The sequence below is a fragment of the Cavia porcellus genome, unplaced genomic scaffold (genome assembly GCF_034190915.1).
Source record: "Cavia porcellus strain 051 isolate PalLab524CR breed Dunkin Hartley unplaced genomic scaffold, mCavPor4.1 scaffold_4, whole genome shotgun sequence".
NCBI classification, from domain to species: domain Eukaryota; kingdom Metazoa; phylum Chordata; class Mammalia; order Rodentia; family Caviidae; genus Cavia; species Cavia porcellus.
In genome coordinates this window covers 111,108,230-111,127,341 of record NW_026947487.1, presented here as the reverse complement: position 1 = coordinate 111,127,341, position 19,112 = coordinate 111,108,230, and positions in this window count along the sequence as shown.

Below are 19,112 nucleotides of genomic sequence, written 5' to 3'. Positions count from 1 at the left end.
TTATAGGCACAGGTTTGAGGAACTCAACAAAATCTATGCAGATAAAACTCAAAAGCTCACTAGGAAATATTATAAATATATTGCTGAAAACAAAGGGAACATGACAAAATATTATAAAGAAAAATTAAGATATGTTACATACCAAAAACAAAGATTATTTAAAGCAAATTTATGAAAAAAAACTTGAAATCACAACTATGAGAAAATTATTTTCTGAAGAAAATAAAAATAATGTTAAACTTATATTTATACTTTGTAAGATAATCTTTCAAAATGAAGGCAGCATAAAAAGTTTCAAAGAAAAGCAGCAAGATTTTCTCACTAGCAGGCTTCACACCAAGAAATTTAAAGACAATTCTTGAATAATGGATGTTACGTGAATGTAGTTGGAAAACTAACGTACATAAATAAAAAGTATTATAAAAGTGATTATTATCTCACTAAATGTTAAAAAGTGTTACCTTTCTAAATATTAACTAAATGGAAAAATATTATATGTTTTATAATATCTGTGGAAATAATACAAATGACAGCAATAGTACAAATGGAAGTCATAAATGATAGCACATTGTTGTAATGTTCTTATACATTATTATTTGAAGTTACACTGCGATAAAGAAGCATTTTTTTAACCATAAGAAAATTTAAAAAGGATATACTCCAAAATGCCAAAAAGTAATAGGCCTAGATCTGAGCAAAGGTGGAACCATAAATATAAGCAAGCCAAGAGAAAGATGAAAAAGCATAACAAAAGAATAAAGAACAGATGGGACAAACAGAGGACAAATAGTAAGGTGGTCAACATTGTGTATTTGTAACTGAATGAAGTATAAGTCAACAAGTCAATTACAATACATATTGTCATACTGTGAATATTAGCAAGGTCCAACTACATGCTTACAAAAAGAAACTCAATGTAAGAATATGATCTACAAAAAAATATAAATAAGGACCTCCTTAAAACCACAATAAGGTATGGTTTAAAAGTACACTGACCAAAAATCTTAAATCACTGATGACATTATGAAATCAGACAGATCATAGTGGCACCAGAAAACAAATGTCAAAGTAAGGTATACCGAAGTGAGGCATTTCATCATGCTGGAAAGGTCAAGACTGTGTTTTCATTTAGAAGACATAATTAAACTAAATAAGTACACATCCAAATACAAAACTGTGAAGTACATGAATACTGAACAGACAGCACTGGAAGGGGAAACAGACAACTCCAAAATAACAGAACTTTCAATGCTACAGAAAGGGATAAAATAGGAAGGGCAGACAAAAGCTAAGGCATAGAAGATGTGAACAGATACAGGCAGAAATGATTTACCTGATTGACAGACATGTTCCCCCAGTCACGGCACAGGAGATGTTCTTCTCCAGTACTTATGGCACATTTACAAGGTAGACCACGTGCTGAAACACCAAGTGAGTGTGAATACACTTTTCAAAAGGTTAAATCATACAGATTGCTCTTCAGTCACAACATACAAATAGCTCTTTTGCAAATGAGAAGTCAATTTCCAAACACTTAAAATGATTGGTTTTGTCAATTTTGCCCAGTTTTATTGCTGATTTAGGAGATAGGATTTTTCTACCCTCCTGACAGTCCTAGCTTTCAGTTCCACTCCCGTGTATACTCATTGCTGTCTCTTTCATTAATATGCAACTGATCAGAACCCCTCAGTTCTTTAAGTGTTTTACAAGTGTATTTTAAAAATACACTGAACTGTTTTTCTTTTCAAAGTAAGTTTGCTTAAATATGTAATATAATGGATAATAAATTTAAGCCTTTCATAAGGATGTCATACTGAATTTACATGACAATATAACTATTAATTTAAAATAATGCAGCACATTTAAATGATAGCAATTACATATTTGACATCTTTTTTTTTTTTTTTTTTTTTTACTAATTTGTTTTCCATCCAGGAGCCAGTAACTTTATGTAAACAATGTTAAAATGTTACTGCTGGATTATCTTTTAGAGGACTTCCCCTCAAATGTTTTAAGATATTTACTAAGAAGGATTACGCATTTCTCCATCAACTGATCAAATTCATAGATAGTGACAGAGTGTACAAATGTCTTGAATTCCACCCCGCTTGGTATATTCACTATATGCAAGTGTGTGTGTGTATCTGTGTGTATGTCTGTGTTTGGCTGTGAGAACCTTTGTCAAGGGAAGCTAGTGGATCATATAGCTTCACTTGTCACAGTGGCTCCTGTTTTCTTCCAGGGTTGCTCCCATTTGGCCCAGCTCTGTGGCATGGATCCCTCTACCAGAATGTTCTGGATGGGCCTTGGACACGGGATGCTTTGCTGCTCTCCTGGAGAGACTGATTGCCTGCAGAGCACAGAAAGTCTGTGCCCAGGGGCCATTTTGAAAGCAATAGTGAGATCATAAAAGGCTAACACTGTAGCCAGCCAGAGCCTGCAGCACTGATTAGATCAAATAACAACAAAAGTACAAAAAGAAAAAAAAGAGTTCATTGCAGAGGGAATAGAATCTACAGAATTTGTCCAGGAAAACCACTAAACAAACAAAATACAAACCAAACCACCAAAACCAGCCCCAAATCCACTCATGCAGCACAGGAAAGAGATTGCAAATTTATGATAAAACCATATATAAATGCCAAATTTTGAATAATATACAACACAAAGGGAAAAGCATCAGTCATGCAGAAGGGGAAAAAAATCTAACAATACAAATTCTTTTTGGGGGGATTAGGATGAGAAATTGAACTTTGCAAGAATGGAGTCACCAGAAGCTCTTATAAATATATTCAAAGAACTAATGGAAATATCATTTAATGAAACAAAGTACTGTGACAATGATTCACAAAATACATACTGTCAAGAGGTCTGCTGAAAGTGTAAGGATTAAGTGCAAACATTGTAGGTGAGAAATACAGAGACTAAATGTACAATTTCCTAGAGGGGCTTAGCAGTAGATTTAAGCTGCTAACAGAAGCATCAGCAAACCTGAAGGTAGAGCGCCAGAGTTGATCCAACCAGAGAATGGAAAGCAACGCTAGATAAATGAAGTGCACTTCAGAGGCAAGTGAGAAGCGCAAATGTATATCAGCACAAACATGATACTACTACCTCTGAGCAGCTGGAGAGCAGGAAGGAACTACAGGGCAGAAGAACATTAAAGATATAATGGATGAAATTTTCTTGAACATCCTAGAAATGCAATGAATTTAAATGGGTTGCAAAAAAAAAGTCACCCTTGGACATATATGGCAAACTGTTAAAAGTCAAATACAGAAATAAAATCTCAAAAATGGCAAAAGAACATGCCTCATTGTTTATAAATAAATCGCAACATATTCATCAACTGAATATCAGAAACAACAGAGGGCAGAAGACAACACAATGATACAGTGCACTTGTAAGCCTTCCACTGCTAGGATAACAGACAGTTTAAAGGGGGAAGGGCTCGGTTTGGCTCCCGGTTTCAGAGGTTCCCGTGCACATCATCTGACTCTAAGGCAGGAACTTTGTGGCAGAGGAAAGCTGTTCACCAATGGCAGCTGGAAGCAGAGAGCAAGAGAGTCAATGAGAGAGGAAGGGGCTGAGGACAAGAATACAGCATCTAGGTCACCATACAATGCCGCCTCCTCCAACCAAGCCCAGACTCTTAATAGCACATTCAGCTAGGAAGTCATCAAAGGATTACCCACAGATGAGTTTAGTGCCACCTCAATCTAATTCACCTCCGTGGCTCCCCTTGAGTGGCATTTTTGATCCAAACCATGCTGTACATTCAAAATGATGAGGAAAACCTTGTAAGCTGAGAATCAATTCTAGAATTGCAAAGGCAGCTCTTTTATGAAAGGGTAGGCTTTTGAGCAGATGATGATGCCTTAACTGGCCTATAAAGAGCAGCCAAAGAAAAAATAATAAACTGGACTTCAACAAAATTTACATTTGTCAATACACATCATCAGAAAAATTAAAGCACAAGATAGGAGAGAATTCTTTAAATCACATGCTAATAAAATACTTGTATCTAAAACAAAGGATGCTTTTAACTCAACAATAAAGTGATAAATAACCAGTTACAATGGACAAAACATCTCAATGATATTTTGCTACACAGAATACATTTTTTTTATTTAAAGAGAGGAGGAAAAAAAAGAAAGGGCATAAAAAAACAATGCAGTAAAAGGGTACAAATAATACATATAATATTTCAAGAAAAAAATACATACAGTACGAAATCACCAGTTAATAGGTTACATATTATCTTCCCAGAAACAGTTGTCCATATCACTAAATTAAAGCATATAATATGGACATTCATACAGTGAAACTGGAAACAGTTCCATTCAATGATCCAAGAAAAGCTCAATTATATGGTTTTCCATCCTACACACTCGAACATACCTGTGGTTATATCCCTTAGTCCACCTTACTTTCCTCTCTTTTTTACAATAACAATTAGACTTTTAGGGTTTATTACTCTCAAGGTTCTTGTTACTTTTTTGAAGAGAGTAAAACCAAATGTGACTAAGCAAAACAGAGTCAGAACAGAAGGGTGGGCATAGCACATGATGCAAAAATAGAATACCAGGTGCTCAAAAGTGGTTACCATTGTGCCTCTTGCTATTTTTAAATTGAGCTGTCTATATCATCAGGTATAATAGAATTGATCAAAACAGTACAGAACAAAACCAATAAAAACTACACTGAGGACCTTACAGGACTTCAAAAAAAGGATAATAGTCAATGCATATTGGGCATCATAGTATATCTTATTGCCTGCAAAGTGATTGCCTATACCCTCAAATGATATTATCAAACAAAATAGAATATATAATTATCAGACAGAACAAGATGGGGAGAGCAATACTGGGGTTCAAGTCAGGTAAATAGGACAACAAAAAGTTACTATAATATGTCCCATTATTTTTAATTTAGTTTTCCCTTAATTAAAAAATGAGAGAAAATAGATTAATTTAAAAAGGGGGGGGGGTTGAGATAGGAGAGGACATTGTAATAGAACAACACAGGGCAGAACAGAGCGATTCAAGCATCATTGTGTTTCACCACCAGATAATCTAACATAACAGTAGTCACCATAGTGAGAAAAGACGGATCACCTATAAAGGAAAACCTATCAGAATCACAGCAGACTTCTCAGCACAAACAATAAAGTAAAGAAGAGCATGGAGTGAAGTATTTCAGATCCTAGAGGAAAATGATTTCCAACCTAGGCTGAGGTACCCTGCAAAACTGTTCTTCAAAATAGAAGGAGAAAAAAGATACTTCCATGACAAAGAACAGCTGAAAAACTACATGATCACCGAGCCAACCCTGCAAAGAATACTGAAAGACAGCTTAGATACATTTAGGAAAAAACCACAAAACAAAGTACACAATTAAACAGAGCAGAAAGATAAAGATGCAACAGCAGAAAGATAACATGTCAACAATAAACCAATATATAACAGTTCTAACCATTAATGTAAATGGTCTCAATGCACCAGTTAAAAGAAACAGACTGGCAGAATGGATCAAGAAACAAAATCCAACCATATGCTGTCTACGAGAAACCCATCTAAACCAAAAGGATACTCACAGACTAAAAGTCAAAAGATGGAAAACAATACTTCATGCAACAGGAACCCCCAAAAAAGGGAGGGTAGCTATTTTGTTTGCAAACAATGTGAACTTCAAGCCAATAATGATCAGAAGGCATACAGAAGGTCACTATATACTGGTTAGGGGAAAACTCCAAGAGGAAGAGGTAACTATCTTAAATATATATGCACCAAGCTCCAGAGCACCCAGTTATATAAAACAAGTACTAACAGAAATGAAAAACCAAATTAGCAGTAACACAATTCTAACAGGAGATCTTAACACACCATTGACACCAATGGACAGATCAACCAGACAGAAAATCAGCAAAGAAATAAAAGAACTGAATCATACCATGAACAAATGGACTTAATAGACATATACAGAGTATTCCACCCAACAACAACAGAATACACAGTACATGGGTCATTCTCTAAAATAGACCATATATTAATTCACAAAACATATCTAAATAAATGCAAAAGGGTTGAAATTACCCCTTGCATGCTATCGGACCATAGTGCTATGAAATTAGAAGTTAATGATAAAAGATACTGCAAAAATCCCACAAACAAATGGAAACTGAATTACACACTCTTGAGTAATCAGTGGGTCACAGAGGAAATTGAAGAAATTAAACAATACCTAGAAGAAAATGAAAACACAAATACAACTTACCAGAATCTGTGGAATGCAATGAAAGCTGTCCTCAGAGGAAAATTTATTGCACTGAGTTCCCACATTAGGAAAACAGAACAAATACAAATAAATAACCTGATGTTACACCTCAAACATCTAGAAAAAGAAGAGCAAGTCAAGCCCAAACCCCAAAGAAGAGAAGAAATTATAAAAATCAGAGCAGAAATCAATAGAGATTAAAAAAATCCAAAATATCAACGAACCAAAGAGTTGGTTCTTTGAAAGAATAAATAAAATCAACAAGCCCCTAGCCAACCTTATTTAAAAAGGGAAATAACAAGCTCAAATTCATGCAATAAGGAATGAAAGAGGCAAAATTATTACAGACCTGATAGAAATGTAGAAGATCATCAACACGTATTTTGAAAACCTCTATTCTGAAAGGTTTGGTAACACAGAGGAAATGGACAGATTCCTAGAAGCATACGAAGTACCTACCAAAGCTAAGTTATGAAGATGTAAAACTACTGAATAACCCTATTTCTATTAATGAAATTGAAAACATAATTAAATCTTTACCTACAAAGAAGAGCCCAGGCCCAGATGGATTCACTGCAGAATTCTACAAGACATACAAAGAGGACCTAATGCCAACACTCCTCAAATTCTTCAATGAAATTGAAAGGGAAGTAATCCTTCCTAAATCATTCCTGGAAGCAAATAGTACTCTAGTACCCAAACCAGAGAAGGACCCAGCTGAAAAAGAGAACTACAGACCGATCTCCCTAATGAACACAGATGCAAAAATCCTAAATAAAATGTTGGCAAATAGGATCCAGCAAATCATCAAGAAGATCATACACCACGACGAAATGGGATTCACTGCAGGCATGCAGGAATGGTTTAATATATGTAAATCAAAGAATGTAATATACCATATTAATAGAGCCAAAAGTAAGAATCACATGATCATTTCTATAGATGCAGAAAAGGCTTTTGATAAGGCCAACATTTATTTATGATAAGAACCTTGCAGAAAATTGGAATATATGGTCTTTACCTCAATATAATTAAGGCCCTCTATGACAAACCAACAGCATACAAAACAACGGTATGATACTTCATACTAAATGGCCAAAAATTGAAGGCCTATACTTTAAAATCAGGCACAAGACAAGGATGTCCCTTATCACCTTCCTATTTAATATAGTACTGGAAATACTGGCCAGAGCAATTATACAAGAGAGAGAAATAAAATGGGTAAAGATAGGAAAAGAAGTTAAATTATCATTATTTGCAGATGACATGATACTCTATCAGAAGATCCCCAAAACTCCATTTAAAGACTCTTAGATATAATAAATAAATTCAGTAATGTAGCTGGATACAGAATCAATACTCAAAAATCAATAGCATTCCTATACACTAACAACAAAGTCACAGAGGGAGAAATAAGAGAAGCCACACCCTTCACACTAGCAACCAAAAAAATGAAATATTTAGTAATTACTCTCACGAAAGAAGTGAAAGACCTATACAGAGAAAATTAATAACACACTGAAAAATGAAATGGAAGATGATCCCAGAAAATGGAAAGACATCCCCTGCTCATGGATTGGAAGAATAAATATTATGAAAACGGCCATTCTCCCAAAACTTTTATACAGATTCAATGCAATCCCAATAAAAATACCATCAACACACCTCATAGAACTCAAGAAACCCCTCCTAAAATTCATCTGGTGCGAAAAGAGACTCAGAATATCAAGGACAGTTCTAAGCAGCAAAGGCAAGGCAGGAAATATCACAATCCCTGAGTTGGAGTTGTACTACAAAGCAACTGTAGTAAAATCAACATGGTACTGGAACCAAAACAGTGCTGAAGATCAGTCAATTAGATTAGAAGATACAACCACAACTATACAACACACTCAACCACCTTATCTTTGATAAAGGGGCCAAACATGTTCACTGGGAGAATGACAGTCTCTTTAATAAATGGTATTGGAAAAACTGGTTCTCCATATGCCCAAAAACTAAAACTAGACCCATGCCTATCACCATGTAATGAAATAAAACCTAAATAGATCAAAGATATAAATATTAAAACAGAAACACTAAATCTATTGGAAGACAAATTGGGTAAAAACCTTGAAGACATAGGAGTAGGTAGAGAATTCATGAACAAGACTCAAACCGCACGGGAAGTACTTCCCAGAGTCAATAATTGGGATTGCCTCTTATTAAAAATTTTCTGCATGTCAAAAGAAATCTCCAGCATAGTAAAAAGAAAATCCATAAACTGCAAAAAAATCTTAGTGAACTGCCCCTCAAACAAAGGACTTCTGTCTAAAACTTATAAAGAATTTAAAAAAAAAAATCAGACCACTAAAATTCAAAGACCCAATCCAAAAATAGGCATCTGAAATGAATAAACAATTTTCAGATCAAGAAATACAAATGGCAAACAAATACATGAAAAAATGTTCACCATCACTGGTCATTAGAGAAACACAAATTAAAACCACACCGAGATGTCATCTCACTCCTCAAAGAATGTCCAAGATCAAGAAAACCAACAACAACAAATGCTGGAGAGGCTGTGGGGAAAAAGGAACTCTCCTGCACTGTTGGTGGGAGTGTAGACTGTGCAACCATTATGAAGGTTAGTCTGGAGATTTCCAGAAAGCTGGGATTGGAAGTCCCATTTGTTCCAGCTATTCCACTTCTAGGCATATTCCCAGAACTGAAAGCATCATACCATAGTGATACATGTGCACCCATGTTTATAGCAGCACAATTTGTAATAGCCATATCTTGGAAACAACCTAAGTGTCCGTCAACTGAGGAATGGATAAAAAAGTTGTGGTATTTTTATACAATGGATTACTACTCAAGCTATTAAAAATGATCACATTGAGATATTTATAAATAAATGGACCCAGCTTGAGACCATACTCATAAGTGAAATAAGTGAAACTCACTGTATAAATACCGAATAGTTTCCCTAGTGTAAGAAAGGATAAGACTACATAAAAGTATGTGTTAATCATGATTCCCAATCATAGTGGTTTGAAGCCATATCATGTTTTCACTCATTAATTGCAATGGTTTTAACCTGGGTTGTTTGATTTTAGTATCGGTGATAGTACGAATAGCTATTCTGAAGAAAACAACACGTCATAAACGCTAGTGCTAATTTAATACCATCCTGTTTTGAATCCCATCAAGCTGCTGTACATCTGTTTCCACTGGTTTAACATGTTGTATCTTACTATATTTTACTATATGTGATAGTACAAACAAAAATTTTTATAGGCAAAGAGATAATATAGAAACCATTGTTCGTTTTCTGTTGACTGGTTCTAAATGCCCTGTGATCCTTTCATTCTCTTGAATGGCTTCACACTGTCTTGATATGCTTGATGCTATAGTATACGAAGTTATACTCAAATAATTCAAGGAAAGAGGCACTATGGTGACTACTATTATGTTAGATTATCTGGAGGTGAAATACAATGTTGCTTAAATTGTTCGGTTCTGACCTGTGTTGTTCTATTACAATGTCTTCTTTTATCTCAATCTCCACCCTTTTTAAAAAATTAATCTATTTTTTCTTATTTTTTTCAGTTAAGGGAAAACTAAATTAAAAAATAGCGGGACATATTATAGTAACTTTTTTGTTTTCCTATTAACCTAATTTGAACCCCAGTATTGCTCTCCCCATCTTGTTCTGTCTGATTATTCTATATTCTATTTTGTTTGATAGTATCTAGTTTGAGGGTATAGGCAACCACTCTGAAGGCAATAAGATTTACTATGATGGCATTATGGTTTGACTATTATCTTCTTTTGAAATCCTGTAAGGTCTCCAGTTTAGGTTTTATTGGTCTTGTTCTGTACTGTTTTGATCAGTTCTATCCTACCTGATGATATAGGCAACTCTTTTTAAAAATAGCAAGAGGCACAATGGTAACCATTTTTGATCACCTGATATTCTATTTTTGCATCATGTACTATGCCCATTCTTCTGTTCTAACCGACTGTTTTATTTAGTGACGTTAGGTTTTATTCTCTTCAAAAAAAAAAAGTAATAAGAACTGTGAGAGTAAAAAAGTCAAAAAAAGTGTAATTGTTATTGTAAAAAAGAGTGGAAAGGAAGGTGGCCTAACGGATATAACTGCATGTATGTTTGAGTGTGTAGGATGGAAAACCATATTACTGAGCTTTTGTTGGATCACTGAATGAAACTGTCTGCAATCTCACTGTATGAATGTCCACTTTATATGCTTTAATTTTATAATTTGGACAACTGTTTCTAAGATGACAATATGTAACCTATAAACTGGTGATTTCTTACGGTGTTTTTTTTCTTGAAATTCGGTATTATTTGTACCCTTTTACTGCTTTGTTTTTTATTTCCTTTCTCTTTTCTCTTTAAATAAAAAAAAACTATTTTATAAAAGGCTTGAATGACTATTAGCTGTTTCATGTATTTTGCTATTTCATTATTTTATATTCTGCTAGTTTCCTGGTGTAATTTTCTTTATTATGGTAGAGATTATATGACAGCCCAAAGTGATGGACCTCTTATGGTCACAGTAGTGCTTGAAATGTTTTTGGACAAAGAAGAGTTCATGTCCCCCTGGAATCCTGTCAGTAGGGGCAGGCAGGTACTTTTTCTCATAAGGAAAGCTGGTATTTGTTCAGTACTTGCCATATACCAGTCACTGCTTTACATGGATACATTTAGCTCTCGTAACAATCACATGACAGAATACACATTGAATTTGTGTTAAATAGAGGTACACAGAGACCAAAGGGTTCAAATAATTTGTTCGAGGTCATGCAGTTACACAAATGAACACAGCTATTTTCTTTTTATTTATTTGTCCTACATGGAATCAACAATGTGGTGCTTGATCTCAGCGACATTAGGGCTTTCTGAGTTCAGATGAAAGTACTTGCACCTTTGACCTCATGAAATGTGTGTTAACATTATCTCAGAGGCCACTGGAAACAAGGGCCATGTGACACCGGAGTAAGGGAGATGCGAGGTTCACCTTAAAGGGAAATGTTGCTGTGGCAGCAGCTAGGGCTGCCCTGCTGGCTCTGGGTTACCTGACCCTGAAGCAGTGATGGCGAACCTTTGAGAGCTTTTAATAGTAATCAACAACTGGCTGTGGCACGCAAGCCATAGGTAGGTTCCCCACCACCGCTCTGTAGTATGGCAGATGGAGGGGCGGCCACATCACATGCCCAGCTGGTGTGGGGGACCAGCTCCAGTCTGTCCCCCCTACTCCCCAGGCAGGACTGCTCAAGCTTTCCCCATCTGATATGTGTCTCTGGTCATCTTCCTTAATGTTCAAGAACTTCATGCCACAGCTCAGCACCCCTGCGACAGAACGAGCTTGGTCCATGCTATGGCATGCTCTATCAGTCTTGTACGTAGAAAAAACCTGCTCCTCTCATTTCTTAAAACTCACCATGGTGGGTAGAATTCACCACTGAAGGCAGACAAGCCATCTCAAGCCAGCGCTCTGAGAAGGAGGCTGTGAAGTCACTTGAACCCCAGGCCAGGCAGGACAAAATCAACTGGACTGTGGGAAGTGGAGATGAGACTGGGAAATAGGCAGAGCCTGGGGACTCTCTCCCTGTTCTCTCCATTCTCTTCCTGTGCTTTCCCCGAACATCTTCATTATTCTCCTCTTTTTGCTCTGAGCACGTCCTGCTCCATGATAACAGTCCAAGTGGGCTGCGGCTCCACACTTTCCCATTAATGTCGTCTGTCACACGGGGAGGAAACCTGGCTCTGTCAGTGCTGGTGCAATGCTGTGCAAGACCTTTGTGTTTCTTTGTCTCAGCCACAGAGTCCTTCACAGACTTTTGTTTTGTTTTCCCTTCATAATGGGGCTGTTCTTGTTCACTTTTAGATAAGACCGTCTCCACTCTGCTAATACAGCCTCTTAATTTCAAGGGACTTTTTAGGTTAACTGCAATTCACATTCTCAGAATGGGGAAAATCTGTCACTTTTGAGATAGAAGAGTTATTTTTCTATCTTCCACCCCTCTTTTTTCCTTTTAACTTGTTTTCTTTCATTTTCCTCCTGAAAATAATGGAATGCTTTTTTCCCAGGTGTCGTAGAGCTCTTTGACAACACAGAGACTGTGTTAGCTGTTTATAATGAATATTATCTCCAGCTGCACAGCTGTGAGAACTTTTATTTTATTTTATTTTATTTTATTTTTAGGAGTGAGTTTTAGCAGGCATGGTCCCTGAAGGTCAGTGTGTCTCCCTGCCCTCCTGGGCACTGGGAGCTCTGTACCGCAGGGGGCGCCTGCACCCCTCATCTCTGTCTTGACTGTGTTTTCTCCTTGCACTTTCACCTGGTGAAGGGGATGAGGGATCTGTGCCATGTGTGCAGTTGCCTGGGAATGGACACAGGGATCAAACGTTGAGGAGGAAAAAGGTATCAGAGACTAAACAACTGGATTCCCACCCTAGGCCCCCAGAGAAGTCACCACAGTCTCTGTGCTCCAGTTACCCCATCCTCATGCCTTAACAAAGGTACATAAAAATGATATCAGAATGAGGATTCAGGGCTTTCACTGTGCAGAGGCTGTAGCCCACCCTTTTTGGATTCCCCAAGACCATCTTCTCTGAACAATGGGAGCTTCAGGTGGATATGTAGGCAATCTCTTCTTCTACAGCAAACTGACGTGATAGGAAAGAGAATTTGATACAAACTGCAGGGAGGGAGGAAAGGAGGAAAGAAGGGGACAGAGTACAGTGGTGACTTCTATTTCGGGGGTAGAGGCAAGGTCATGAGAGTTTCCTATGGTTCTAGAAGAGTCTACTGATGAAGTGGTCTTGAGCATCCTTTCTGGCTTTGTCTTTAAATATCAAACTACAGAAAGTTCCCTTTCTCATACTATATACAAAATCAGTTCCAGGTGGGTTGTACATCTGATGATGACATAAAAGCAACAGCAATCACAATGATTTTAAAGTACATTTTAGGAAGCTGTCTTTATGGCGCAGTGTCTGGACACCATCTCTTCAGCACGACACACCCACTTTCATAGACACTGTAAATGCAACAAAGTGCCAGGTGTTTTGCATAATTCAATTTTCTGCTGACAGTCCTGTTAGAACAACTCTCTACTTCTGAGTGCGGGAAATTACAATTTCATATGTGATTAGCCACTAGTTTCACAGACCCTTGGGTGTGCGATGAGGATCCTGCCTCCTCCCACAGGAAACCTAGAGCCTGATGGGAAATCTCATCTGTGAGCTCTCATCTCAACCCAAAAGACAGGTGCAGTGCTGTCTGTAGTTAAAATCTAGGCTGTTTTATTGTTAGGTACATTCAAATTTAAAGAAAAAAATTGGTTCACTAATACCCATGATGCCAGACAAGAAGCCAGCTCACTTACGTGCATTACCTCACTGGATTCTAGCAACGATCCTATGCAGCAAATATAATTATGCCCACTTTTATAACTGATGAACCTGGTAGAGAGGTTAAGCAGCCTATCCAAGGACACAGAGCAGCACCTGGAGAACCAGGACTGAGATCTTACAGTCATCACTGGGCTCAATTTTTCAGAGCAACTGCTGTCTGCTGCAGACCTCGCTGTAGGAGAAACTCATCTCTCCTCGCACAGACCCACGGGGCTTCACACTCGTCCTTTTTCAAGTGCCACGCAAGGGGTTGTTTCCCAACTAAACAGAGAGAAATGGATTGGAACTGGTTTCTTTTTGGCTTTGGAATTTTTTCCCAGTGGTTTTTGATGGCCGCAGGATCATGGATCCTTCTGGCTGGGCTCTCCTTAGGAGCCTAGAACACAGATGATCCTTTCTGACTTCAGACTTTCAGAGACTGCACAGTCGTCTAGTCTACAAATAGATGTGGAAACCGTTTGATTAGCTTTTGTGCATATTTCTAATCCTTGCTAAGGAGTGGGACTCAGAAGGGCAATCTCTGAGCTTGACAGATCAGAGGAGTGGTTGGTACTTCTTTTAGAAAAAAAGTATCGATTTTGTCACATTCATAGAACTGAAACAAATGGAAGAGTGCACTGTGGGGCACAAATTCAATGTGCATTTTCCTATATTAGGAGATATTTTCCTCACTGCCCTCCATCCAACCATCTGCCTCGGAAACAGCTCAGAGGCAAAGAGCATGAAGCTGATGAAGACCACTCGTCTTGCTCTTGACTCAAACTTTTATAATTTTTGTCTTTTCCTAGTTCCTACAGGACTATATAACATATGCTTTTCTCCAGCCTTGTCCCCAGAGGCAGATGGCAGGCTGAGAGCAGGTGGAGGCCTCTTTTAGTCTTCAGTTTTGACACAGAATCTCACCGTCGCTCAACTGCCCAGTCTGAGCTTGAACCTGCAATCTTTCTGGCTCTGTTTCCCAGGGTGCAGGGATTACTGGCTGCACCACATCTGGCTTCTATGATGTAGGCTTCGTTACACAGCATTGGGCTTTTACATTCCATCTGGACTCAGCACCAGATTTACACGAATGCTGCTGCGTATCCCTGCCCCGTGTCATGTCCCTGATGATCCCTTGTCACTGAAGAGATGATGTGGGAATCCTATCTGATTGAAGGGCTATCCTGAGAGCTTCATGGTTTAGTGATTCAATTTTAACAAAATCTGAAGGATACTTTGTACTGTGGTAACTGAGATTTTGGAAAACTCCAAAGAAATACGAATTTTTCCCTTCTCTATTTTGTTGTAAAAGTTGTAAGGAAGAAATAACGCCTTTCAAATGTTTTGTTTTAGCTAGTTGGTCATGACTTAGGACATTTTATTCCTTTCCATGTTACTTCCATCACCCTTGACTTAAAACATAGATACAGGTTAACTCAGATGTTGGGTCTTTTTCATTCTTAGAGAGAAGCTTCCATCATCCGTATTCGTGGCCTCTAAGGGTGTTTGATCAGCAATGGACCCCGTGCACAACAGTGGTCCCATGACATTATAAGGAGCTGACAGTGTCACAGCCATTGTAATGTAGCACCACATATCCCTAGGTGTGAGTTCAGGCTGGTGTACACAGACCTAGCATGCTGTCAGTCAAATAAAAGCACAGCTCATTCAACTACGTAGAGTAAGTAAAGCTTGGTGGTGGTGCTAATAGATGTGAATGCTACTGGTTAATGTTTTCACCATAAAGCACTTTTAAACACTTATTTTGAGTGTATTCCTATGTATATATAAAAAATAAAGCCTACTGAAACTCGGTGTTGTGGTGCATGCGTATAGTATCAGAACTCTGGGAGCTAACACAGGAGGATCACAGGTTTGAGTACTGCCTGAACAACTTAGTGTCTTAGTAAAACCTTGCCTTTTAAATAATTAAAATATCTGGGAATATAGCTTAGTGAAAAAGCTACAGATTCAATCTTAGTACACCACAAACACATACACAAATACTGCAAACTAATATGTCCTGTAATGCCTTCACATATCTCATGCTTACCATGTCTCTTGATTATGTCATTTTCCCTTTGCTTGATTTAGTCTTGTTATGTTTTGTGGCAATAGACATATACATATATTACATTCCTAATATGTATAAACAAATGCAACTTTCCTGGATACCTAGGTGTGCATAGCACGCTATCCAAAAGATGCAGGTATAAGTACCTTGACAACACTTGCACCGTCACAAGGGGACCAGACCATGGGGTTTATATCAACCTCAGTCATGACCAGGGCTCAGTATGATCATCTCTACTCAAGCCAAGCCTAATACTTAGTTATCTCATATCATTATCTCAAATGTCTATGTTGGTCATCCAATGTCTGTCACGTGGGTCTCACACTCAAGTTTGTTAGCAGCTGTGCTCTCACGTGGCCCAGGGTCCTCTTCCAAGCCCTGGAGTTTCTGGCAGGATCCATGTCCTCCTCAGCCTTCTATGTAGCTCCCTCCATCTTCAAGGAAGCCATATACACATCCAGTTCTCCTCACACCTCGAATCGCTCTGACTCCTTTGGTCCCTGATCCCTGAGTTTAATAGCTCTCAAATGAGTACACCCTGAATACCCTAGACCTGCTGGATGTCCACCTGGACTGTTTAGCACTATCTCCCTATTTTAAGGTCAATGGGTTGGTCACTTAATCACATCTGCACAGCCCCTTTCACCATGTAACATACCATATTCTCGTCATACTCAGTTTCTGGTGTTTGGGAAAGGACATCCTCAGGAGGACATTCTGGAAACTCTGCTCCCACAGACATGAAAGTCCATGTATGGAACTCAGAGACTGCACTGCAGGAGGCCCCCAGTGGCAGGGGCTCTGGTCTCGGTCTGGGCTACAGGCGTGAGGGTTACCCTCCACACTGCTTCTCCTTTCCTGCTCAGGTATTTGCTGCCCAGTTTTATCTACACATCACAGGGCCCGCTAACACAGACCTTACCCACAGTTTCAACTTTAAATCACAGGTCCCACTGCTGCATGCAACATTCTTTGTATCTTAGTCCACATCTCTGAATGTGAGGTGCAAACAGGGCCGGGTCATGGAGCTGGTGGGTAGCTGCCCCACCTTTACACCAGGGGCTCACCTCCCATAAGCCACCAGCTGCGGTCACCAAGGTAACAGGCAATATGGTGGACCAAGGATGTTCCCATGGCAGACTAGAGGAAATTCTCTGCAGCCCGCATGCCTGGGAACCAATGCTGGCTCCTCTTGGAACACTGATTTCTTTAATGAGCCTCACATTCCTCATCTGTAGGTGTGGATGATAATGGTATCTATTTTACAGGGTCGTTGTGAGGAGAAATGAGACTTGTATGTGTGACAGGCTTACCTCAGTGCCTGGTAAATGGAAAAAGTGCAATAAATACCAGTCTTAGCACAAAACTGTCTCTTCTTGCTCCTGTCTCCCCTTCTGCAGTCAAGAACTGTAGAAAAGGCACTTTCCTTAGAGCTGGTAGTGGCTTGGCAGGCAGTGCCTGGCATTTTGCATACAACGTCCCAAGCCAAACAGATACGCTGGAGCAGCAGGTAGGATCAGAAGTTCTTGGCCGTGGGTATGAAATACCCTTCCCATAGCTGTGTTGGGAAGTAACTATGAAATATAACAGGAGAAACCCACCTGTGACACTGTTAGGACCACAGAACTAGTGTCTTATATTTGAGACTATTTCAGGTGTTTGGCTGAGAGTTGTGAGTACAGCTCCTTTGACAACTTACTGGTTCATTCTGGGTGGGAGCCAGAGAATTACTAACAACGTTGTGTAGTTGCTCAAATATCCATCTGAAGAGGGAGGGAAGAGTTTAGTTATGACACCAATTAGATTCTTAGCACCGCAGGGCTGGGTATAGATGGTGAACTGTGGAATCAGTAAGGTGTTTTCAGCTTTAGTTTAGTTTAAGCTTTGGGGAGAAACCTGGCACCTGGATCCCAGAAAGATAGGATTCTGAGATGCTACCTCTGGGAAAGCCTGTAGGCGCAAGTCCTGGGATTCAGAAATTTTAGGAAGCAGGATGTGAGAGAATACATGTACACAGAGAACAATACTGAGATCAGAAAGCTCTGATTTTTGGGTGGGTAGGCTGAGGTTTTAGAAATAGATCCTGATGCACTGTACTGGTTTAATGTATCTCCCCCTGATGAAGCCTATGTCTTTAATTCTTATTTCATAGCACTTAAGATGAACATATAAGAAACAGGGTGTGCTTAATGAAAGTTCAATTTTAATTTTGTTTGTCTGAAATTAATTTTATGGAAAAAACAGCAGCAATCATGGAAGTACAAGACTTAATGGAATTAACTCAAGTTTGAAATGAGACATTAGTGGACTTTAAAATTTTGATTTGCCACTTCATGGCTTAAATAACTTAATTATTTTATATCTCAGCATCCTTGTTTCTAAAGTTGTAAATGGTATCTCACAACTGAAACAACAAATGAAAAATCTTCAGTGCTTGTAGCTTAGGATCCAGCCATAAACATTTTTCTGTGAATGAACATTTTTTCATTCTCTTAGATTCATCCCTCAGTCATTTCCTCCCATCTGGCCCTGACCTTTCTAATAAAAGTAGGACACACAGGTAAAGTTCTTGGAACAACCAGTTCTTGATAACTTACTTTATAAATGCAGGGTTTTTAGTGGGTGCAGCTGCAAAGTTCAGATTAATTCATGTGTACACCTCTCCCCCTTCCACTATAAAATGCTACCGAGTTTATACTCGGTAAGGACCAACCTCAGTGAGTGACCATGGCCAAGTCTTTCAAATCTCCAAATAAGTGCAGTCCGGCAACCACTGAGAGGAAAGCAAGTCTGTCTCAACTTCTATGAAAAACCAAGAGCTTTAGGCACGACCTCCAGTGTTCTGGCCAAATAACAAGAGTAACGGAAGTTGCCTATACCTGTCAGAAGAACATAGTACTTCTTTGAGGATAAAATTTAAGGAGCACTTTAAAGATGGTTCAGAGATGTGTAGCTCCAGGCATAACATCAAAATCTGATTACATAAGGGAAAGCATGAGTGTGAACAACTCACTGTTGTACTGTTTCAAAAGGGAAAGTTAGAGGAAATCCCATTTCGCTTAATTCCCGTTTCCTAGATCTCAGACCCCTAGCATGGCGGTGAGGTCTCCCAGGCCCTGGTGGGCTCATCTCCCCAGTCAAGGCTCAGGACTGGGTCCACTGGGGTTTTTAAAAAGATGCTGGTCTATTGCAACCAATATATCTCTCTATCTTAGTCATGTTGATGCTGATACTTACACCCAGGGATAAAAGTCCTCTAATACTTTTTACAACATTTCACTATTTCACAATAGCAGAATAATAATGTAGAGAGGTCTGTGTGAGAACAAAGGCTGAAGTGATAACTTGCACACAAAA